At 38.2% G+C, this 25741-nt stretch overlaps 1 protein-coding gene and 1 long non-coding RNA gene across 4 annotated transcripts in view; one reads left to right on the top strand and one right to left on the bottom strand.

Moving 5' to 3' along the window:
* Window positions 1-25741, top strand: part of Arhgap15 (Rho GTPase activating protein 15) — a 597306-nt gene that overhangs the window by 36940 nt on the left and 534625 nt on the right. The gene's annotated exons all lie outside the window — the stretch shown is intronic.
* On the bottom strand, window positions 8513-23741 carry LOC125395110 (uncharacterized). Its single transcript, XR_007230444.3, has 4 exons — window positions 23439-23741; window positions 23017-23065; window positions 10557-10725; window positions 8513-9695 (listed from the first exon to the last, which is right to left on the bottom strand). It is a non-coding gene; the product is annotated as an uncharacterized LOC125395110 (long non-coding RNA).

Below are 25741 nucleotides of genomic sequence, written 5' to 3' on the forward strand. Positions count from 1 at the left end.
GCACTGCCTTCCCAAGGCATCAGAAATAGAGGTGATCAGAATGCTGTTCTTTTATGCAGTGTGGGTCATCACACTGTGTTTTAGCCTTGTGCTTATACTGGACCTCTGGCGTGGAGCCGTAATGGTTGTCCTAAAGTTTCCTCTGTTACCTTTGGGCACCTGACCTGCTCTCTTTCCCACAGGGCAAAAGGGAGCTACAGTTTCATATGCGCAATGAGAAGGGACATGTGTCTCCTTGAATTGAATTGTCCTGGATCATATCACGTAAGCACCAAGTGACCCAATATAGAAAGACAGGAAAACAAAGTGACAGTTTGGTTTAATATAAACTAACATCAAGAAACCCAAACCTCCAGGCCCACTGCCAGATCACAGAGACTAAGTGTGTTTTCTTCGGAAATTTGTTTAAGGCACAGTCTTTAACCAGAGGAACAAGGTTAATGAAGATATAAGCCCAGCAAGGGTCAGACAAACTGGGTGTAAGTACTGCAATTTTGAGAATCCACAGGAAGGCGAATCTGGCTGCTACTTGACAATACATCACACGCTGTGGTCTCACCTATTGATCACTGCCCGACAATGGGCAACCTTTCCCAGCGGCTTCCTCTTTCACCATGAATTATTGACAGTGTTAATGCCAATAGCACATGACCAAATAGACAAGAAAGACATTTAAACTCCTGATGTAGTAGCCTTAACTTCTACGCTATTAAAAGCGGGAGGGAGACACCCAGAGAGAAACACTTACACATAGTAATAATGTGACATTCTTGAAGTTCTTGTCTACAACTGAAACCTATACTCTACACATGCATACTTTTCTTTTCATTCAGTGATCACTAGGTCATCTCCACCTATGTATCCTTTGAGTGCCCCCAAACAGAAAGCAGAACAGGACAGCTGCTCCCATTCACACGTCCATTTGTTCATGGACTTCTTCAACAAACGTGTCTTGGCACTTTCTAGAAATGTCAGAATTGCTTTGGAAGCAGGGCTACAGAGCAGAGAGTGCTTCTGACTCCTGGAAGGTTACCTACCCTTTGAGTGAGGTTAACTCCTAATCCTCGTGGATCAGGGCTCAGCCTGCCCATTCCATGGCAGCAGCGCTGCCTCAACTCTTGGTGCTGTTGCTAGGCTCACCGGCTTCCATTTTGACACACATGCACAATGCTTGAAAATGGCCAGGGAACCAAGAAATATTCTTTATTTTCACTTCCTGTAGGATGTCTTTCTGTGGTGGTAGATCACAAAGAAAGTTATGTTTCTTTTTAAAACATGCTTAGAATTGTGTATTTCCACATGATTTTAAACTCCTGTGTGTATAGTTGGACACCTCTTCTGCACCCTATTTGCTGGATGCACACAGGTTAATGGAGGAGGATGTTGACAGCAGATGAAGCTGCTGTTGGTCTTATCTGGTTAAGGGTGTCAGTCCTCGTCTACTCACTGTTGAGTTTGACTCTTCCTTTGTACTGATAAAATTAATGATGAATTGAATTGGTGTTAAAATAATACTTTATGGCTAAAAATAAAATATTAATATATTTGTTTATCTCATCTTCGTTCTTGATTTCATTACAAACTGAACACAGACCTAATTTAGACGTTTACAGAGGAAGCAAAGCTGTCATGTTCTGGCCTTCTAAAATTTTCACTTGGTTCTTTGCTTCGAGGATTTGTGGAACTTTATCCTACAGGTCCTCATGATTTATGAAGTCATGTGGGATTGATTGCAGCTTGAACTCGATCTAATTGATAAGCCTATCAGAGCAGCCCCTACCATTAGCGTTTTCCTGTCTAGGTAAGACGAACAAACCACTATCGCCTTTAAAATGTGCCACCAATCTTGTGCTTACACTAAATCAAAAGTGACATTATCCACGAAGGAACGCCAGGACCACAGGGTGAGTCACTGAAGAACTATCTTGAGGCGTAGTCCACCCAGAAGTAAGGAAGGAAAAGGAACATTTATATGAGAAATTTATTGAATTGCTTAGACATGCTAGAGCCAAGATACAGTGTTAGTGTCAGTAGGGTATTAAGATGAACTACACTGTTAACAGCTCTGCCCAAGGAGAAGTAGTTTTCTGATCTTAATCACCTGATCATGCACCAGGCGGCACTATTGAGTCCTTATAAGATTTTGTTTCTCCTGTATGGTATAAATAAATAGCTGTCTATCTACGAGAATGGATGAAGAAATGTGCATTAGATTCTGGATGTGCCCTTTCCCATGCCAAGTCTTCCACCTCTTTAGTTGGGGCCAGTCGTGGATGACCTATGCTTCCCAAAGATCACCATCCTGTACCTAGAAGTCTGAAAACTGCTTTTCAGCTACAGTGTATAGACTTTCTAGAGATTGTTCTCATCACAGTCTACCCTGACTTTCAGCCTATCAAGTGCTTTCGTTGAGGTTGATAGATTACACACAGGTGGCCTATCTGCTGACACAATTGAGTCCTCAGATATTTGTATTCGGGTGAAGTGGGTTTGGATTTTTTTTAATCTTTTTTTTTTTTCTTAGCATTTTTAAATGTACATGCTTAGCTGGAAGGTGTGATGCTTCCTTGGAAGTCATATGACCTGCTTAGTCCTGAATGCCACATTGAGTCCCTTGCAGCCATTGACTGGCAGCCTTTTCCCATGTGAGGACACCATGCAGAATGTCGGAGTGTGCCAATTGTCTTTACACATGGGAACTCAGACGCTGACAGTTGCTCCTCATAAATTTGGAAATGTAGTCTCTACCACATTTCAGTGACAGTGTAAAAACAATCTTTCTTTATAGCTAAAGATGAATTTTCTTACTCAGATTTTTCTCCTTTGGGTTTAATTTCAATTTTAGACTCTTCCACTGTAAATTAACAAACATCTTGCTGCCTCTTAGACAACACTAAAAGCGTAACTGTGTTGTGTAAGGGAATGGTGTTCTCTTGTCAGCGAGTTATAAATACTCTGTTTACTCTGGGTTATCTGTGGCTCAACTGTCACATGCTTTGTAAGAAATCATTCTGAAATGATGGGAGGCTGCTTTGGAAGTCAGAACAACATGTGGCGACTCAGAACACTTATCAGAAGGCGCACAACAGGCCCTCAGAAGCAGCGAGGCACGAGACGAGATGCACCGGATCTTATCCCAAATTAAGCCAGCTTAGTTTTGAGTAGTAATCTAATCCCTTGCCCTTTATCATGCATTTTTGACTAATTAGTCTTAACTTGAAGTTTTTGAAACTTTGTGTGAAATTTTATCTCCTCTTCAGGAGCATGTGAAAGCCCCAAAGAAGTGGAAACACACAGGAACACGGACTCGACAGATACAGTCTCAACTTAGCTCCTCAGACCTAAAACTTCTCCAGCAGCCGGTGTTTTATCCAATAGAAGCCTTTATAGAAACAGAACAGTAGTGTCACACGAGGGGAAAGCTCTCCTCGGGAGCACAGATTGGAGGCCTCGCAGGGCACCTGGGTTTACAGTTGGGATCCTGCTTGCGGCAGCTCCGTTTCACTCTTCTTCCTTCTATCTTTTTAATTGCACTGACATTTTAACATTGCCGCTGCCCTATGAAAATTGGTATTTGTATTTAGAATTCTTCTGTCATAAGCTGGTTCCCCAAAGAACAGTCAAGAAGCTAAGCCGCTCCTGTCCCATCTAAATGACCCAGTGCCCCTCAAGCTTACAAGAGGACCCCCAGTGATGATGCTTCCTAGTGGGCATTTGAGCCACCAATTCTAATGGTAATGTCTCCAGTCCAACTTTGACTTGCCCAGTGAGGGCATGTGAAATTCCACAATTAGTCAAATCAATACAAACAGATCTCTTGGGTATAACCTACTCAAGTTCCTGGTTCTATGTAGGAATCAGTCTTTGAAAGACGAAGGCAAAGATTTTTCATACATTGGACAGGTCATTTACATAGATAAAATTTCATGAACCTTCATCTTTTGCTGATTCTTGGTGATAGAAATGATTGTGCCCATGGCCATAAATCATCAATAAAAAAAAGTCAGAGATTTAGTTGGCTAAGAATTGGCCCTTCTTGGTTCTGTCAGAGTTGTCAGCCGTCAGTGTCCCTTTCAGTATAGTACAAAGTCCAAGTTCAAAGTTTGAACCAGTCACATTTCAGTCAGTGAGAACTAAGACACTTTAGGGATTATAAAGTCACATGTGTTTCACATCCTCACAGATCTCCATGATAGTCCTTGCAATGTGTTTTTTCATTCCATGCAGTAAATATGAGTCCCTTGATTATGAATCTGGGGTAATGCTGGCCAGACTTGGGGACAAATCCAGGCTCTGCCTGCTATTGATCACATTAGTGTGGACTCATGACAGGTTCTTTCAGTGCTCTTAGTAAGCACTAAGGAGGTGGTGGTACACACCTTTAATTCCAGCACTTGGGAGGCAGAGGCAGGAGGATCTCTGTGAGTTTGAGGCAAGCCTGGTCTACAGATGAGTTTTAGTACAGCCAGAGATACACAAAGAACCCCTATCTCAAAACCAAAACAAAATAGAAAAGTAAAGATACCTGTCATCTACAGAGAAATAAAGATGAAATGATATGATATGTACAAAGAGACTATGGATGTTTGTATAGTAACTTAGCTTTTTATTAAGTCACCATGTTGATTAAACTAGCCATCCTGCCATTTTAGCATGTCCTTTCAGTAAGAGGTTGTGAATGTCCTTCCATGTTCTGACCTATTCTGATTAAAACCAACCTGAGTGTTTATTCAGGTTCTCCTTGATTTCAGCTTGGCTTCTTACTCAGCTCTTTGAAATATGCTGTTGTTTTAATGATGCTTGTTGGATTCTCTCTTTTGGTCTGACTCATGGTTAGCTCTTGCATTACACTAATATAAATGTTTAACAATCGGAAGCATCCACTGTGTGCTTGGAATGGTGTTGTACAACAAAAAATTTTCTTAACCCTTAACAGCAGCAAACTGACGATGGTGGTAAAATGTAACTCTAAGAATATCTAATAGCGAAGCTGGGTTTCCTGAGGGGTGTTTCTTACATTAACCCAGGAGGGAAAGAGTGAGAATCAGGAGTAGCACTGAGTTTATACCTTCTAAATTTACTCTAAGACTCAATTAAAACTTAACCTCCTATGCTCAGTTTTATGTCAGGCTTTCTTTTGTCTGAACTCTGACAACAAGTATTCACCTTTTAAAATATATAATTATTCATTATTCAAAGCCTTGGTGTTCTTTCTGTCTTCATAAACTTTCTATCTTTCTTACTGTTATTCAGTAAAAATCTAAAGTTTTATAGTATAAAGCACCTACTTGATTGAAAAACATCTCAAATTCAGACCTCATGCCAAATATTGACAAAATGACATTGAATACTATTTTCAAAGGCTCAACATATTATTGATCCAATAATACCCAACTAATTCCATTTTTCTGAACTTTCAAACAAAACATTCATGAAAACCCATAATAAACGAATCTGCTTAATATTGGGTTTGAAGAGGTAAACACAGACCCTGGAATGGTCTGTACACTGTCCTCTGCATATGTGTTATGGTTGTTAGTGTAGTCTTCTTGTGGGACTCCTAATGGTGGGAATAAGTATGTCTCTGACTCTTTTGCCGGCTCTTGGGACTCTTGTCCTCCTATTGTGTTACCTTGTTCAGCTTTGATATGAGGGCTTTTGCCTTGTCTTATTGTATCCTATTTTGTCATGTTTGATTGTTGTCTTTTGGAGGCCTGCTCTTTTCTGAAGAGAAAGAGAGTATCTGGGGCAGAGGGGAGATTGGCAGAATCTGGGAGGAGTGGAGAGAGAAGAAAGTGTGGTCAGGATACAGTGTATAAGAGAAGAGTCTATTCTCAATTTTTTTAAAAAGAAAGTCAGCTTACAGTAAAGACAAAGTATACTCATTCCTGTTTATGTTTAAATCTGTTCCTCAGGAATTGAGCTATGCCCCACCTGTAACCTTAACTACAAATAGTTCCGTGCTGCCTATTCCAGGAAAGAGCAACCATGCCTTTGTCCCTAAAGGTTGTTATGACCACCTGTTGTTATGGCTACTTTGTTATGACCACATTATTCTGACCACCTTGTTATGACCACTTTGTAACCATACCTTTGTTTCACAAGGCTGTTTTGACCAACTTCTTATGCTTATGTTCTGCTTCTGTTGCCTCACCTATTTGTTTGCCAAATTGCCTATTTGGAAAAAACCCTACTCCTGAGCTATACAAACTATTATCTTCCCCTTGTCTATTGTTGATCTCTTGAACCTTGCTTTGTGGGGTCAAACCTTGTACGTGAATAATGCTTGCTTCAATTAATTTGGCCATGATTTAAGTCAGTGGTCTTTCTTCTTGCATCTGTTGGATTGATAAACAGGAAGAACAAAGGCAAAAAAAATCATGCTTTACCCCACCCAATAGAGAAGACACTGCTGTGTCAGTTTCTCAGAAGAAACTGAGACCACAATGGGAAACTCACCTCTTCCACAGACCATTCAGAGAGCAAAGTAGCCCAGACTGGCAAAGTCATTCTGTTCCACGGGGATTATTTTGTAAAATACCCAGAATTCTATTGTTCTTCTACCTTCCACATTTTGCTGCTAAGAGACTGGAACACTCAAGAAACAACACAACGTGAATCATAGGGAATTAGCAGTAGAGTTAGGCAGACGGGGACTGGCAGTGACTCTGACTGCCCTGTTAGGAACCGATCTAGAGTTATCAGAAGCACCGGAAAGGAAGACAGTGTTGCACTTTTCTAGCCATTTCTAATCAGTCTGATCTATCAGAGAACTCTGCAGGGAGGACAAAGGCTGCCCCTGTTTGTGTCTTTCAAAACCATAGAAGGCATACATGTGGTTGCTGTCAGACTGCTTCAAGGTATGCCTGGCTCCAGGAAGGAAAATCATCCACCTATCTGGATAATAAATTCTACCCAGAAATAGTATTATGCCCTTTTATAAGCACTGAAGTTTGTATTTAGTTCTATGTACTGGAAGAGTGGACATAGAGGATTAAAAACTAACATTTTGTGTGTACATGAATTGTTTGCTCTCTCTCTCTCTCTCTCTCTCTCTCTCTCTCTCTCTCTCTCTCTCTCTTTCTGTTTCTCTTTCTGTCTCCTAATTAATTTTAGTCCCAGGATAAAACTTGTCAAAGACATGAGTCTTTGCCCTCTTTCTGCTCACTATTTTTCAAATGTAGCTCATTTCCTATTGCTTCTGTTTTTGTGGCCAGCAGGTGGCTGTTTTACTTTCAGGCTTTAGTTTTTTGCTACATGCCAGGAACGACATGCAAAAGGAAAAGGTCCATGTGCAAGTTGAACCTACTTAAATAAACAAGGATGAAGAGAAGAAAGGGACAAGAAATAAAAACAAAACCTGTTTAGTGATCTCTACCAGCCTTATGGTTCAGAAATGTATCACACATTCACATTTAGTTTCTGTGAAAATTGGGGAACTTATACAGGGTAATTACCTAATGTAAATAAAATAATGTTGGGTAGATGTAAGTACTAAGATAAATATCCATGAGTAAATATTGAAGTGGTGGCATTCCTTAGATTGTCAAGACCTTTGGAGTCTACTGTTAGTTTCAGCTTTATCATTGATGCACAATTAGAGGTCACTGAAGGATTCTAAGCTGATTAAGTCCCTCTGCTGAAGGAGAGAAGAGTTAGAAAAAAAGGTAGAAACACAGGGGCCTATGTGGCACTCTATCAGAGTCTCTGCATAGTAAATCATGGTAGCTTGTCCTAGGTTGGTGGAGTAGAGACAGATGGAGTCAAATTAAAGAATATAGTCAATGTCAATGTTCAATGACAAAGAAAAAATAGAAAAGGATTGGCTATCAGAAAGAGAGGGGGAGGGCTTTTAAATATTATGATTGGGGAGAAAATGGATGGATGGTTGTGCCTATCCCTGAACTGGGGAGAACAGAGCATCACCGGGAATCCTCAGTTAAGATGACAAGAACTTATGAGTTTCCAGGAATGCATCAAAGTGAAAGTTAGAAATTGACAAACAAGTATGTGAGATAGGAGCTTCCTGTACTTGTGTCCATATGCATTGGAGATGCATTTTGATGCCAGTCACAAACATTTAGTGATTGGTGCTGCAGAAACCACCAAAATCCCATTAAGACATACAGTTACAGAAGAGTGACTATTCATGGATATATAATAGTATTTATCTATATGAATCTGTGTGCTTTGATATACATGTGTGTATGTAGTAATACTATTAGAAATATCTAATGTTTTAAATTTTGTTTTTTTCTCCCTTGTTACAGGAAAACTCAAAACTTTTAACTTTTCCATAGAAATTATCAATTCTTGTTTAAGAGACTCACTTAGTCATTGCCATATGAGATGAAGGGAAAATGTCCAAACTGACCAGAAAATGACACTTGGTGGCAACATGCAAAATAAATGTTCAAAGATAGAATCAAAGTGCAAGCATCAGGGCAGAGGTAAAAACAAGCCATCCACAGATTGTAGAGATAAGGCACACACACACACACACACACACACACACACACACACACACACACACACACTTGTTTTGTCTGCAGTGAATTGAATGGACATTTTCAAACCTGAATTTTCCCACTTATAGTTTGCTCCAGGATAAAATGATACATGTTGCTAATCAGAAAAGGTTAGTGGCATATTATTTCCTCGGTAGATAGGTAACAGACCCTAGACCAAATTGTTTATAACTTCTGTCTAAGAGTTGTTATATCTCAGGAGCAGAACACACAAAAACAACAACTCTGTGTTTGATTTAATCCACTTAAAGAAAAGAAAATCCCACAAGGAACATTATAGGATAATGGAGTATGTAAAATTAGTTGCATTCCAAAAGGTCTTTCCCAGTTTTATTCTTCTGGGTTGAATTCCCTACCCATTTGGCCCTCAGCTCTGCAGTCTCCTGTTGGAAAAGGAATCTGCGGTACTGTACTGGTGCCCACTTTGAATCAACCTACATTTGTCAAGCAACTCCCTCACAGCCACACAGTCCCAGTATAGCCGCTGCTTGCAATTCTCCTTTGTTTGTCCTCTCCATTTGTACCTGGTGGATTGTATATTATATTAATTCATAAAACGGGCTCTGCCAGGCTCCCCACGGTTACAATTATTAAGGCCATAACTGAACCAGTTTCTCTCATCTTGATCTTCAACCAGAAGTTCTTGTCCTGAAGCTTTTGCTTCGCATTAAAACGCTAATGATCACCTCCACCAAATTAGCAGCTTAATAATAATATTAAAACAAAGCGGAGTGAAAAGACTTTGATCACTATCTTTGAGAGCTCAGTATTCTAACACCTCTCCTCCGCATCATTAGCAAGCAATGACCTTTAATTAAAAATAAAAGACATATACAAAATACCTGAAGAAGCCTTCTTTTAGCATGGCATGTTCTCACATTGTTGTCTTTATAACGAACTTGTAAATCTACTGTATTTGTTTTCCGGATCTCACAAAGACCCGACTTGCCCATAGGTTATTTTAAAGCTATTTTTCTAGCAATTGTGTTGTCTTTCCACAGAACTAAAGTTAGTTATAAATCTAGGTGAATGGCAGAAATTTGGTAAGAGCTTTGAAGTTCCTATCTTGTAAAAGGAGCTATAACATAGATGAATCATTGTAGCCTGCACTCACATCCACAGAGACAATGGAGCTACTTGATGGTTCTTTCATTTTCCCATCTCCTCCTGGGAAGAAAAAATAGAATAATGGCTTTATAATGAAGTTCTTATACAAACACAGTGCCTCCTGGAACAATATTAACAGTATTTCGTAATTGATCAAGTGGGAAAAGATCTCCTTAGGTATCAATTAGATGTATTAATGTTATCCATTCCCCTGCTAACTAATAGTATCAATAGCATTCGAGACTTTTCATCCTCAGATTTTAAATCCATTTCCTATTTCAATTAATGAAGATAAAAAATTTGAAAGTGGATGCTGTAGTGGTGGACGCTGCATCCACACATAGAAGGCCACAGAGGGCTAGGAAACTATGAATCCTGAGCTTTTATGTGTCATTAGCTCTTTAATGAATCTCAAGGGCCCCTGAACCAATGAGTTGAGAGTCTTGGGAAGCCTCTTGTCTGCCCTGAGTGGAAGAAGTGAGGGAGAGCACACAGATTACATCCTCAGTCCTATTAAAATATTCACAGAAGACTCATTTGAAAATGTATTAACCACATACTAAGTTAAGGCCCACCACAGATCAAATGCTAAGTTTGGGGACAGGAAGCAATTGGCTGAAGTTAATTGGCCAATATTCAGGGAGGACACTGGAAGAGAGAAGGCTGCGAAGGAAAATGCCCTGATAGCCTTTTAAGACCTGTGGTTGGCAGACGTTCTTCTGATAACGATCTGTGTCCATTGGTGTGTCTTCCCTTAGGTGGTAAACACATAAAGAAATGGGAGCCCTGATGCCTTCTGGAAATGGAGCAGGCGTCTGCATGGTAGAGTGGAGGGAAGGACAGGGTACTGAACGCTTTCATTCCCAACCACATTTGGGATAAATAATGCTCTCTAATCCCCAGAAGCCTCTATCTTCTTACTCTTAGTGAAGGGTTTCCAGGGAGGGCTTCCTAATGACTGTAGACTGCAGATTTCCTCCAGGCTGTTTTATGATGATGACCTTCACAACTCAGCTTTGTTGTCAGATGTGTTTTCCAGGGAAAGAAAGTACCAAATCTAAGTCATAGGTCATGTAGCAGAGTTTTCAACCTGCATAAAATAATGTAGAAATAATGTAACGAATTAAACAGGAAAAGATATGCAATAGCTGAAAGAGATCAAGATTTAATAATGAGTTAAATAAAATATATATTTAGCTTGAGAAAATTTTAAATATCAACAGATTTCAGGGAAATCATTCCCCTGTTAGGCTTGAGCAAGTTCTTTTATTTTGAAAAGTTCCTCAGCGACAACTGATGAGATGAAAGAGATGATCTCATTATAAAATTATTAACAAAGATGATTTTATATGGATAAAAATGTTAAATAGGCAATTATGTAAAATTTTTCTACTATTTCTATGTATAATATATCTCCCACACAATCTCAGTTGTAATCTTCAAAAACAATTAAGGAAATTATTCAACCACAATATAAAACTAATTTATTAATTTAGGTTATATGCCTCACATTGGTATCCATATGCAGAAGACAAACTAACAGTAAAGTAATCATTGTATGTCCTAATTCCCAGCTTTTGGCAGCTAGTGAAAATCCTTCGATGAAAGCAGAAGAAATCTTTCCCTTGACTTCTTTGTCATTTATCAAATAGTAAGAACTATCAAGTAAAAAAAAATCTACTTAAACAATTCATGAATTGACCAGTCCTTCTTTTTACACATGTTGATTCCCATTTTGAACTATTTAAACAATGAAGAAAAGTTAGTGACTTTTGTACTTAGCTATTTAGTTATTGCTGATAACGTGTTTATATCCTGGGCAGCTACAGTTTGGGCAGGGGACAATAGGAAATGTCTGTATTCTAAAGTGGCACCAGGCAGTTTAGGACTGGAGATTGTTTTACTGGATGACTTGCTTATGAGAGTAGAGAACAGTCGTCATTGTCTCCTAAAGGATTAGCTGGGCTTGAAGTTTGAGACTCAGGTTCGATTTCTTTCCATACCAGCCTGTGCCTGCTCCCTGGTCATCTAGGGACAGGTTCTTGGAGCTGTTGCTTGAGGGCAGTGTGGAAATTTTTGTATAGTAGCTTTAGAAGCTTGTAGAGAGTCATTTGATGGTGGTATAGGCCTGATAAGTTACAGGAATGGGGAGGATTCATTTGAGTTGTATTTTGGAGCGCTTAGGAAATGGAATAAGTCACGAAAGAAAATGTGCCAGACTCCATCTCTTTCTTCTGTCTGTCATTATGGACTGACATCTTTGTCCTCTTCTGACAGCTTAGTATGGCCTTTAACAGAGAAAAGAGCTGAGTTATAAGAATTATAATGGAAGAACTCTACCTAGCTGTATTTTGCCCATGAACCAATCCAATTTTGATTGATGTCAGGTTGGTGGTTCCAGGGACGTATCTGAGCAGAATGCAGCAAAGCAAGTCAACTGGATTAATAAAGGCTATTGCTCTGTAGTAGAGTTTGAAGTCAGGGATTGTGATGCCTCCAGAAGTTCCTTTATTGTACAGAATTGTTTTGGCTATCCTGAAGAAGATGTGGTACATTTACACAACGGAGTACTAGATAGCAGAAAAATATAATGATATCTTGAAATTTTCAGGCTAATGGATGGATCTAGAAAACATCATATTGAGTGTAGTGATCCAGACTAAGAAAGACAAATATGTGCTCACTCATAAGTAGCTTTTATACAAAAGCAAAGAAAAAATCGGCCTACAATCCACAATCCCAGGGAACCTAGACAACAAAGGGGACCCCAAGAAAGATGTACATGGATCTAATCTACATGGGAAGTAAAAAAAGACAAGATTTCCTGAGTAAAATGGTAACATGGAGATCATGGGAAAGGGTAGAAGGAAAGGAGGTAGAAGAGAGGGGAGCAGAGAAAAATATATAGCTCAATAAAAGTAAATAAATATCTGTTAGTGACTCCTCAAAAGAAAGAAAGAAAGAAGAAAAGAAAGGAAGGAAGGAAGGAAGGAAGGAAGAAAGAAAGAAAGAAAGAAAGAAAGAAAGAAAGAAAGAAAGAAGGAAAGAAAGAGCAAAAGGCTGTCATCACCTTCCCAAAGGGAAGATAGACAACAGAAAAACACCAGAGAAAGTTATAACAACAGAGAGAGAACTTTCATATTTTCTACCTACCTATCACTTTCCATTGTGTACTTTTCAAGAGTACCAACTTACCATTGTGTTCACTCAACAATTTGCAATTCTCACAACCTGACAGGCACATGGATGACTCTCAAGGGCAATCTAAGGAGGGGTGGAGGCTGCTGAGCTTCTCAGATCCACAGTTTTCATAGTGTTTGTAAGCCGTGCCTTATCATTTTTATGCACGTGGCATCTGGTTGTACGGTGAGATCCTGAAGAGACTCTAGGATGTATTGTCACAGTAGGCTAGCTGAAGATTTCAGCTCAGAAGAGCTGTTTTCTTTTCTTTTAAGACAGACACAGAAGGCATTTGCAAAACTGCCAGCCAATTCTTCATCAGAGAATTGTTTCGAAAACTAGTTGTTTTTGTTGAAAAAACATGTTAATAGCCAATGTGTTTATTATTGTTGCCTTTAAATGAATTGGTACTTACATATTATTAAAATAACTCAATTTTAGATCCTTGTGATATGTAATAATAGCTGTAGCTTATATTAACAATGTCTTTAAGGAACTTATACTTTTAAAGAGAGTAATGTTCTATTATAAATATTTGAGAACCTTCGTCTATTTTAAAAATGCAAACTTCTACAGAGGACACAGGAAAAGATGTTATAGGAAAATGATAAAATACATCATTCTGTATTGTGTATGTTTATCTAATGCTCATAAAGACTCCATTCCTGGAGATGGCAGCTATATATTATTCTCACAAATAATATTAATATAATATCTATTTATTTTATAAACAGATCTCACGAGATGTTTAATTTTATACATTCATGAACCATTGAGACATGAAATCAGTCATTAATTTATTTCTAAGATATTAAAATATTAAATTGATTAATCATTGATTAGTTTAAAAGTATTCATTTAAATCTTAGGTATAGTTCAAACATCCGTTCTAAATAAATGTTTAATAATTACTAAAATGAATACTCCAATATTACAGAATTCACTATAGTCAGAAAACTAATACTATGCCATGTGTATTTTAGTAATTGCAGCTGTAGTTTATAAGTAGAATTTTATAATGGCTTCAAACATGCAAACAATACTTGGGCTGATCATTTTACATCACTGGCTGAATTTTGCTATTCAAGAGTAACTATATATTTTATTTTCAGTGGTTATATGAAAAACGTGTATAAATTGCAACTTAGATCTGAGCAGTGCTTTCTGTCCTCTGAGTTCACTGATTTATTTATTTAGGCAATAATTTTGGGGTCTCCAGGAAGCAGCACCAAAATCTGAGCTAATAACTGAACTCATGTTCTCTTGGAATGAACAAGGTCTTTGCCTCCATGCTGGGACACATTCACTTTTGTAGGTTACCACTGGGGAATTCCCACCAGTCTCTGCTGCAGAGATTATCAATTTGGCTGGTGATAAGAATCATTTAGCCTAATTTACAGAAACAGACCTCTGCACTCATTCCAGATCTGAAAACTCATATTGACCTGTTCTCTTTGTGCCTGTTGTATCAGGGCTCAAAGTTAAAGGAGAGAAGCAAAGAGAATGAAACCTGCAATCAAAGTAAAATTCTCTACATTGGCAAGCTTTTACTTTAATACTTAACCTATAAAACCAATATTACCACACACACCAAGCCATCTTGCCTGTAAACACCTGCCTGACAATTTGTGTACATATCTCTAGTTCCCTGTATGCTTTACAAAAGTCTAGGTAGCAAAACCAACTTTACAAGTCCTTTCAAAAGTAGTAACAAAGAGACAGTCTAAAGTATTAATAGTAATCGTGTGTGTGTGTATGTGTGTGTGTTTATTAAAGATAGTGGAGGTGAAGAAAATGGAGAGGGAGAGGAAACGGAGGGAGAATGGGGGCATGGAGAGAGTGTGGAGATGAAGGGAAAAAAGTACAAGTGAAATGGGGGTGAGACAGGAAGGGGAGAAGTGAAAGGGAAAGAAAAGGATAGGGGAAGAATGAAAGGATGAGAAGAGATTAAGCTATCATAGAATTAGCTTGATCTCTTCAAAATGATGTCTTGAGATTATCAGGGGATTTTATGGGATACTACTCTCCGTAGAATGGGAATTAATTTAATTATGGACATTGTCTCTGGACAGTCCAATATTTGAGGGTGGAAAGCATTCGGAAATGGTTGAAGTAGTCTTTCCTGCCAGCGGAACTAATCATCTGAAAGGGCCAAATGACCAGGACTTAAGAAACATGGTACCATGTAATAGAAGAGATCTGTGTCTATGCTATGTAGTGCGGCTCCCACTGGTACATGGATCTTGATAACATAGTCTACTCCTTGGACAGAGAATAAGTAGTACATCAGGGGAGATCAATAGTCAACCAAGTGTGCTTTCTGGCAACTTCTCTCCACCACAAGGGATGCTACCTGCCAAGGATGGAAGGTCAGTTTTAACATCTGAGGTAGATAAAGAAAACAGAGAAGGCTCATATGATGTTTCCAACTTTGACGCATAATGTAAGTCAGAAGGCCTCTCACTCCATAGCAGATGAAACTTCTTGGAGCTTTATCTTCCTAAGACACTGGAAAATCTGGTCAAATACTTACTACTTCTGGCAGTCTCCGGAGTTGAGCTAAATACTATTGAAGAGTTGGTCATCAGAGACCAAGATTAACAAAGGCAAAAGAAGACAGTTACACTGCTGGGCATTGTCAAGTGTGACTTCTACTGATACTGCAGGCTGTTTGTGACAATCATTGATCACCTGTCACGAGGATGGTGTTTCTAGGATTAGGTTCTAAGCTGTCTTTCTGGTTTAAGCTTGGTTCTTCTGTGGAAAGTGAGCAATGTTCAAGCAGGAAAATGCAAGGAAACTGTGGTATCAAAGTTCAGCTTCTTTGAACTCATCTAAATGCCTTTGAGGGAGAAAGAAAAATCAAAATAATAAAGTGTCTAAATGGATAAAACTGGCAAGAAAATAAAAAAAAATAAAATAAAATACACACAAGAAAATAAAAGTGCCTAACGCTGGAAGGGTCACATAGCTCTTAGTCCTAGTGTTAAAATGGGACACTCAAGTAAAGACTGTTTAAAAATAGCTAAATCTCCAGGTTTTTTTGTTTTGTTTTAGATTTTCCTATTTTCTTCTTGTTTAAAGCTAAAGGTGAAAAGCTGTCATCTTATACATTTATTTACTGGAGAGACAATTGACTAAAAGTGGAAACAAACAAACAACACCATCCTTAAATTGAAGCCTGAAGTTGAAACCACATAAAAAACAATCTTTATAAATCAAATTGTCAGGGCAGAGTAAAACAGGGATGCAAAATTAGGCAAGCCAAAGTTTCCTTTGCTGTGATTGCCCTTGCTCTTCACAGCTCATAGCCCATGGCAGTTGACTCAACTGGGAGGTCAGCATTCCAGCAACCCAAGTCTTAGGAAGAAAGAACGGAAACATGTAACCTGAAATGACATGCTCGCTGATACAGCTTGTTGCTCTGCATGCTTACATTTTGAAATATATCATGCGAGCTGAATTACAGAGAATAGCATTCGACAGGGTGAAGGGTTGCTTCTCTAAAGAGAAGGCAGGGTTCCTGGCAAGGCAAAAGTCTGAAGGACAAGTGCCTTTAGCATCAACCAAAAGTCTTTCTTTATAAAATGACCTCAAAAAAATTGGATAGCTCTGCAGAGCCAGATAACCAATGGGATAAAATGACTTAGTGTGCTACTATTTAGTCAGCTCACATAGGAATTATCTCTGATGGCATTTATTGGAAGGATACTGGACTAGTTTCTCAATGTCTATTCCTTTCTGTAGCTCAGTGTTCAGGAAAAGAGCAGTTTTCTTTTCAAAGGAAACTCTCCTTTGAGTTTCCCTGGGAACTAAGCACCATGAGATTGGCAAATGAGTTATCTAATGTCGACGTACTCCATATACTTGAGCCTCTGTTTGGAAATTGATGGCATCTATGTAAAATGTTGATTTTGTTGACCGAATGACATACTAGATATAGCTACAAAAGAGACATAATCTTCTATAATTGAAGTCTTGCCTAGTGTATTTGATACTTAGTAGATAGTTTTGCCCAGAAAACTATTCAACAACATGATTTTTAAATTGTAATTCAGTTCTCTGTGTCCCAAAAAGACCTAATGATGTGCTTTGTATGTACATTGCTGTTGCTTTTGTGAAATAAATACTATCCATGAAACTATTTTTAAAATGAAATGTTTATATTAATACTTCAAATCAACATTCTTATTAAATTTTGCATTAAATTATCCCACTACTGTTATACACCAAATACTCTGCCAGCCTTTTTGTTTGCTAGAATAAGGTGAATATGGCTTATAACTTGAATAAATAGGTATGTCTTCTCATTTAATTTATATTATCCTTATCAATATTTTCACTGCTCTGTCATTTTTAATCACTACCATGTAAGTTGACATTCATGTACTTTGAATATATCCTCTGAATTTTGTTACTTCAAATCCTTGATTCTCTTCTGGTTGTTAAGTCTAAGATAGGGGATAAAACATATCAGAATCACTCAGGAGGTTTACTGCCACCTCTTCTGGTCTCCAAGAGCCCGGTGGGTTCTACCCAAATCTTTTAGTCACAGTAATGGGAGTAGCTATCACTTCCAGGAACGCTTCTTTTCAGATTCATTTGAGGGTCCAAGAAAAGTGGAGATCACCTCCCTAGGTGTACTCATGTTTTTTTGGTCAGAACAATTCTTAACTCCTTTGCCCTGCATCCCACCCCCATTATTAATTGTTGTTGTAGGAAATCTACTTATTCTGTGTCAATTCCATTGAAGGGACCTCAAAAAAATCACATGAAATCCATTTCTCTTAAACTGATATTTCAGAGTTAAAAGAGAAAGTGTTATCTGCTAACTTTACATGGACATTACAACATCAGGTTCCTTTTAAATTTTCCATAACTCTGATTCCTTAGCTACAGTAGGTCCTGTCAGCCCCAGCTTCTTCTCTTCACTTTCTACTTAAGACTCCAAATTATCTTCTCCATAGCTGACTCCAAAGCACCCTGTTTCCCAAGGCAAAAAAAAAAGAAATATCGAGCTATCATAAAGAATATTTCCTAAGGGCTCTTCAAATGCCACAAGAACATTACTCTAAAGTTTCTGGTGAACTTCTGACTGACTGTTCAAAATTATTCTCAGCTTTTTCTTTTGTATTGTGAATGAGGTGACTGAGTCTTTCACAGTAACCAAATGAAGAAAATCATGTCTATCCTAAAGCAACAGAGAAATCTGAAATAGATAAATAAAATAGATACAAAATAATATTTCCTTTGTTTATGGTTAAAATACTGAATTTTCTACTTAAAAGAACTAAAACCTAAGACATTTGTGACGTGAAAGCTTTTTATTTTAAAAGATTATTGTTCTTTTATTGTTGTTGTTTTAAGACTTAGATATGAAGTTTTTATTTTAATAGTAAATTATGAAATTTGTTTATAAAATAAGAATTCCTTTGTAAGATGTGACCTATATCATTGGGACCTAGACTTGTTCCATACCTGAAAGTTTCTGATTGTCTCTGATTTTATTAGTTTATTTGTTTGTTTGGTTGGTTTTTCAGTATGGCATGTGTCTGGATTGTTTGAGAATTTCGTACATGCATATAATGTCTTGATCCAATCTAATCCCCCTCTCCATTTCTTCTCTTCCAATGTCTTCCCTATGGACTGCATACTTTTCACTCCCGACTTCATGTGCTCCTCTGTACTTCATGAAAAACTCACTGAGGCCCCTGAGTGACGCCCGTATGTGCTTGGGTGTAGCATACCTACTAGAGCACTACAGATGTATCCTTGAAGGAAAAGGAGTCTCCCTCCTCCAGCAGATATCACTTGCCAATGGCTGAAGGCTAAGGGAGGAACCTCAGGAGCCCCTCCCCTGCAAATGCTGGAAATGTTTTGCTACTGCCTTTGAATATGAGTCCACAAACCAATATTGGTGCCATTCTATGTTATTTGATTTTCAAAATATTCCCACTTGGGCCTATGTCTTAACGTCCAAATTTGACTCAAAATGCCCACTAAATGAACACAGAGGAGTCTCGTTTAAATGCCCAGCCTCACAGTTTGGGAATCATTGTGCTATGTGACAGATTTCTCCCCAAACAAACACTTTGATCATTTAATGATAAGCCACACAGGGAGCACTAATGACTAACTCCAGCATCGCGGTGAAGAGACAATGGAGGATAAAATGCCTCCGAATCCACTCATCTTTATTTATCTAAGGGGAGCACTAGTGGGGGTTGGTTTTCTTCTTTCTTTTTTTTTTAAATTAATATTATTCTGGCAGTGTCCCTTGCTTTGAAAATAAGGGAGATTTATTAAATGATGGGTGAAAGGGATTTCTCTTTTCCTTCCTAGATGTCTGTGAGAAGCAGAAGCTTGAACATCTTCCTGGGGGCTCTATAGTAAGAGAAATGACAGCATCCCACACTGTAATAGCAACCAGGAGCATCCTTGCCAGTCTTCCACTGACTGTCCAGAATAATGAATGATGAATATTTACTAAAACAATGGCATGGATTTTCTTAATAGTTCTGGGTTTCATGCCCTGGTTTTTCTCTAGGAATTCTATTGATTTGAAATATTTATATCTTAGGTTCTGCTTTTATTATTTAAACCACTCTTGTTTATTATTGTTTTGCGTTCTTATGAATTTTACTTTTCTTGCCTCTTGAAAATATTCTGAAAAGTTTGGTTTTTAAGTTTGTTACTTTTCCTTTCCTGAAACTATTTCTTCTTACAAGCAGTTTTCTACCAAGTCATCCCCTCCCCCACCCCCACCCACACTTTTCTATGTCTGCTTATTTGGGAATCTCTACTGAATTTCTCAACTTTTCATGAAAAGCAGGGGTTATTTTGTTTATCATTGAGAACAATGTACTTCCCAGGTCTACTATCTAATGACTAATTATTGCTTAATAATTAATTAGTTTCTAATAATCAATGACTCCTAATTGACATTTTTAAAGGAACCATTGAAAAGTTATTGAAATTCTCCTTGTATTTACAGCTTAACAGGGTTTTCTGTAGAGCAGCTACATGATGAAGTCCTCTTATCACTTGACATTATCTAAACTCAGAACCTACAAGAAGTTGAAGCTATTCACAGTCCTAAGGGATACCCCTCTGGTCTTCTAGATGATAAAACACCTTTGCTTTGACATTTCTGGAGTAAGATTGACAAAAGATGCTGGAGGTCTTGATTATTAGATGTTAGTCCCCTAGTTTACAGCCATACACAACTCTTTCCTTTGCAGTAGTGGTGATTTTGAGTCTAGACTACATTCTAAGTGCTTCTGATTTGATGTTGTGGTTACATGACTATGTGTAGTGGGTTGATGTGTCTGGTAGTCTATTATTTTGGAATGATGGCTGCTATTGGCAATCATGACCTCATCATCAAGGTACCAGGTACTACACAGTAATGAGCTTCTTGGAGGTTCTATCAGTAAAATGAACAGGTGGATTTGTTAGTATTCTTCTGTTTTGCTTTCTGAATTTTCTTATATGTTATTAATATTCCTTTCTCTACAATTTTGAATGTAGGTTTTATCTCCATTAGTTATTACAATGTTTTCACACGGGGTTTTTTTCTTCTGAAAAAAATCTCTGTCATGTTTACTTTTGCGAATATTTTCATTGTTGTTGTTTTAGAAAGATACGAAATGTCTACATTTATTTATTTATTTAGAGCCAGTTATTTTCTTTGTTATTTCTTAGTAACTTTGTACATGAATTTATGATAATAGTCATTCTCTATCTCTTTGGTTACCCTTCCTCTCCAACTGAAACCTTGATTATTCTAAACAAACCTCTTTCCTATGTTGTATTTGTGTGTGTGTGTGTGTGTGTGTGTGTGAGAGAGAGAGAGAGAGAGAGAGAGAGAGAGAGAGAGAGAGACCCACTAAATGTTGTCGTGACTGTTTTCATGAGACTGAGTAGGGAACATGGACAACTAACCAATTGGTATGGCACTTCCCCCTTCAGAAATCATTCATTTCCTACAGTTATTCAGTAAAGGCTGAAGATTCACAAGCAATTCCCCACACATCTTGCACTGATAGTGGGCCCAATCTTATGCAGGCCTTATGTGTAACTCATAGCCACAATAAGTTCCTATGTGCTACCATTGTCCAGAAGTCACAGTTTACAGTAGGCCTCCCTTTCCTACGGCTGTTACATTCTTTCTATCTCTTGAGTCTAAAAGATGCTCCATTCAGGGCCAAATGTTCTGTAGTCCTTATTTTCCAGCACTCTGAATAGTTATGAATTTCTATAATAACTGTTTCCCATCCCTCCAAAAGAAGCTCATCTAATGAGGCTGAGAACAACACTAACCTATGGCTAAAAGCATATGTATGTAGAAGGGAGTTTGACAGGATGTCTATTTTGATGCAAAAAAAATTATCAGTTTCCGTTATAAGATCCATGAAATCCCTAACTATAGGCTCTTGGCCAAGTTTACATTACCAAGCCTGAGCTAACTCCTCTTGAGTGGACTGAAAAATCCAGCCTGAGAGCTGCAGTTTACCCCATAAGAGTTAAGGCACTATTCCGCCAATGTAAACCTCCTTTTCCTTGCGGATTGTTATTATAGTTTATAATATCCTCAGATATTATATCTGATGATGAATTTATTCCTCTAGAAGCCTGTATAGCAATTTCTGGCATTATCCAGCAAAGGAGGATGTTCTCCATGTTCTGCAACCCAAATTGTGAGGTCTCCATCAGTTGTCTTATTGTGTGTGTGTGTATATATATATATATATATATATATATATATATATATATATATATATATAATCTGAAAGATGGGGTGTCTGTTTCTCTTACCGAGAACTTTTTGTAAGGAGTTATTTTACATCTGGCAGTTGGATTTTTACTTAATAGCCTTTGACTTCTGGGAGGATCATTATCCACCCATGCCATACTTTTAATTGCATTGTAACAGATACAGAAAATAGCAGTTGTGAAGGTTAGTGCTGATTGTCAATTGAACAACATGTACAATCACCTGGAAGATAGGCCTGTGGGCGTGCCTGTGGGGAATTATGTATATGCCATTTAGGTGGGATATGGAATCACTGTGGGTGACAGCATTCTCAGGCTGGGATTGATTGAATAAATGGAGAAGATAGAGAGTATCCAACCCTCCCTTCTTCCTGACTGGGATCTGACTAGCTGTTTCAGACTCTGCTGCTATAATAGCCCCATGAGTGATACTCTACAGTGTCTACACTGAAATAAACCATTTATCCTTTAAATACTCGACAGTGTCTACATAGAAATAAACTATTTACCCTTTAAATTCTCCACAGTGTCTACACTGAAATAAACCATTTAGCTTTTAAATACTCAACAGTGTCTACACTGAATGAGCCATTTACCCTTTAAATACTCAACAGTGTCTACACTGAATAAACCATTTACCCTTTAAATTGCTTTTGTCAGGTCTTTTACTTTATCATAGCGACATAAAATAAAATAAAACAGCAAGTTTCCCCAGGGTGTTTTTATAAGGTCTCAGTTAATCCTCCCCCATCATCTCGTCTCTCTGTCCTCCTGTCTTCATACCTGTTTAAACCTTTACACTCCCAGTATTCTTCAACTTTACTTTTATATCTCATGCATTCTGCTGTGCCCTCGCTCCTTGAGTCCTCTGTTCATAACCTCTCTAATGAATCCTTTGTAGTAGCTTTGCTTTTAGAATATGGTCTTACCCTATAGTCAAGGTACTCCTCAAACTCAAGATCCCCCTGCCTCCACATACCAACATGCGAAAGAGAATATATTTTATCTTCTAAATTTTTGGTTCATGTTCACTTTTGCCCCCATTTTAGTTTTATAGGATTTTCCGTTAATAAAGATTTCCCCCTTTTTACTGTGTCTCCAATAGCATTTTAATGAGTGGGAGATATGCTGTCAACCTAATTTTGACACTGCTATATTTGATCTGATATAAGATCTAGATGTGACAGAAAATTGACAATCATATCCTAGTGCAAGGATTCACCCAGAGAATCTCACTCTGCTTAGTGGAGTAGATTTGATGATAGCTTACGTACACTTAGTCTACATATCTTTCAGGTTCCCAAAGTGTTACTATTGCTGGTGCATCTTCCATAATATTCTAAGATATTATTTGTGAAATATAATGACCATAGACAAGAGGTGTTTGATTAGTTACAACATAACTAGTTAAAAATTATCTACTTACAAAAAGTCATCTTGTAAGTCTGTCAGCAAACATTTGCTCAATGACTACTCTGAAAGACAAAATGAATTCAGCCCTAAAAAGCCTGGTGGCATAATGCATATTTTAATAACATGAATCTGACAACCAAAAGTCAATGACCTTCATAACTCCATGCCCCCCCCCCGGTCTCCCCACCACACACGCCTTAGATTTATCGTCGGGAAAGCTGGTCCGGTGTATAAAAATGCTTGCTGCACAAGCAAATGGACATGAGTTCAGATCCCCAGAACCCACATAAAAGGTTAGACTTGGTAGCATACGCCTGTGACCTCAGTGCTGCTGCTACTGACAAGCAGATCCCAGGGTTTTGCTTGCAAAACTGGTCTAGCCATGACAGCAAGTCCCAGGAGTGGTAAGTGGAGAAGGTATTGAAGAATACATACCAGTATTTACCTCTGGTCTTCAGTGCCATCCTCCTGAGTGAGCACGTGTGTTGTTTGTTCTTTACTCTTTGGTGGGCCTGCCACTCAGCTCCTAAATCATGACACGGAGGCTTACTCTTGCTTATGAATGTCTGACCTTTGCTTGGCTTGTTGCTAGCCAGCTTTTCTTAACTTATCTCTCTAACTTTTGCTCTGGACTTTGACGTTTCTCTTACTTCTGTAAATCTTACTTTCACTCTTACTGTGTGGCTGGCTGCGTGGCTTAATGGCCAGGTGGCTGATCCCTAGTGTCTTACTTTGCCTGTTCTCTTGCTTTTCCTCCTTCTCCCACATTTCTCCTGTTGGTCCTCTCTGCCTGCCAGCCCCACCTATCCTTTCTCCTGCCTCACTATTGGCCGTTCAGCTCTTTATTAGTCCATCATGTGTTTTGGACAGGCAAAGCAGCACAGCTTCACGGAGTTAAACAAAAGCAACATAAAAGAATGCATCACATCGTTGCCTAATTAAAACAAATGTTCCGCAGCATAAACAAATGCAACACACCTCCAAATCATATTCTACAACACACTTTCACACATGTGGTTCCAACACATACAATAATAATAACAACAATAATAATGATGTAAATACTCAGCACTTAATTGTTAACTGATACTGTTTCTAAAACAAATTACTTACATTTGACTTCTTCCCCTTGAGTGATCTCACTTAAGCCAACTTCCTTTTTTTTTAAAAAAAATGCAATTAGATTATGTCTTAGTTACTGTTCTGTTGCTATGAAGAGATACCATGACTGAAGCAACTTAGAAAAGAAAGAATTTACTTCAGACTTTGCTTACAATTTTACAGCATGAATCCATGACTGTCACAGTGGGTAGCATAAGCCTATGCAAGCCATTCTCACTCAAACTACCACAGACGAGCTAGCTAATAAAATTTTTATCTTAGATCTGGCAAGATTTACATTGTAAGACTATAGATTTTGAGTCAGTGCTATACACTGTAGGAGAAAACTCAGGAATCATGAGAGTAATTTGCATGTGGAAGGGAGGTAATTCATTGCAACCAAGATCAGGCAGGGTATGGTAACTCTGCTCTTTAAGTTCTGCGCTCAAGAGGCAGAAACTGGCAGATCTCTGTGAGTTTGAAGCCATCCTGATCTACAGAGTGAATTCTTGGCCAGTAAAGGATTTATAGTAAGTTCCTGTCTCCAAAAAGAAAGAAGAAAAGAGGAGGGAAGGAAAGAAAGAAGGAAGGAAGGAAGGAAGGAAGGAAGGAAGGAAGGAAGGAAGGAAGGAAGGAAGGAAGGAAGACAAGGCCAGGTAGGTAGAATCCTAAGATGACAACAAGATTTCTAGCTATCGGTGTACATGCCTAGTATAGTATTATTTCTGTGTTTATGTTCAAAAGTTTTTTTCTAATAAAATACTTCATAGTACCTTCAACGAAAATTGGTGGAATTTCTTTATTTTTTAATATTTATTTATTTATTATGTATACAATATTTTGTCTGTGTGTATGCCTGAAGGCCAGAAGAGGGCGCCAGACCTCACTGCAGATGGTTGTGAGCCACCATGTGGTTGCTGGGAATTGAACTCAGGACCTTTGGTAGAGCAGTCAGTGCTCTTAACCGCTGAGCCATCTTTCCAGCCCCTGGAATTTATTTAAAGAAGAAATAATTCATTTTAGAGCATGTTTTCAGAGACTTGAATTTCAGCAAGTGCATCTGGCTAATGTCAATCACCATGTCAGACCCTGATGAAATGTTATAATAGGGCTGGCCATGTGCTCTGATTTTTAGGAGGTTTATTTCCTTATTTTGAATGCCATTCTTTGGAACAATTCAATACTACACATCAACAAATTTTATAACTGAAGAGAAAAACGTTGCTAAAAGTTATGTAATCTGCACAGAGCCTATGGTAGGAAACATGCAATGCTCCAAATGATCATCTGTGTGACATTAGATGGGTTTAATGCATTTTAGAGCAGATGTACCCTACCTTGCTTGTCATTCTGCACCTGTATCTCTCTGCAGCAATGCTGTATATCTACCCAGTTTTCCTTTCCAGAGAAGAACCTAAGTTTCAGGCATCTACCAATGATACAAACCCAGGAGCTGTATTTCAGTTATGATCAGTGAATGATTACTTTTGCAAATTTGAACTTTTTTTTCCAATCAAAGTGGATGTCAAATACCCCAGAGGGAATTATAGACGTTCATCTAGAACAGATCAAAAATTCAGTTGGTTCATATTTTGAAAGGAATCAGGAAAAGTAAGGTATCTTGGGACAAAGCTAAC

This window comes from Myodes glareolus, chromosome 21 (genome assembly GCF_982192425.1).
Source record: "Myodes glareolus chromosome 21, mMyoGla1.1, whole genome shotgun sequence".
NCBI classification, from domain to species: Eukaryota; Metazoa; Chordata; class Mammalia; order Rodentia; family Cricetidae; genus Myodes; species Myodes glareolus.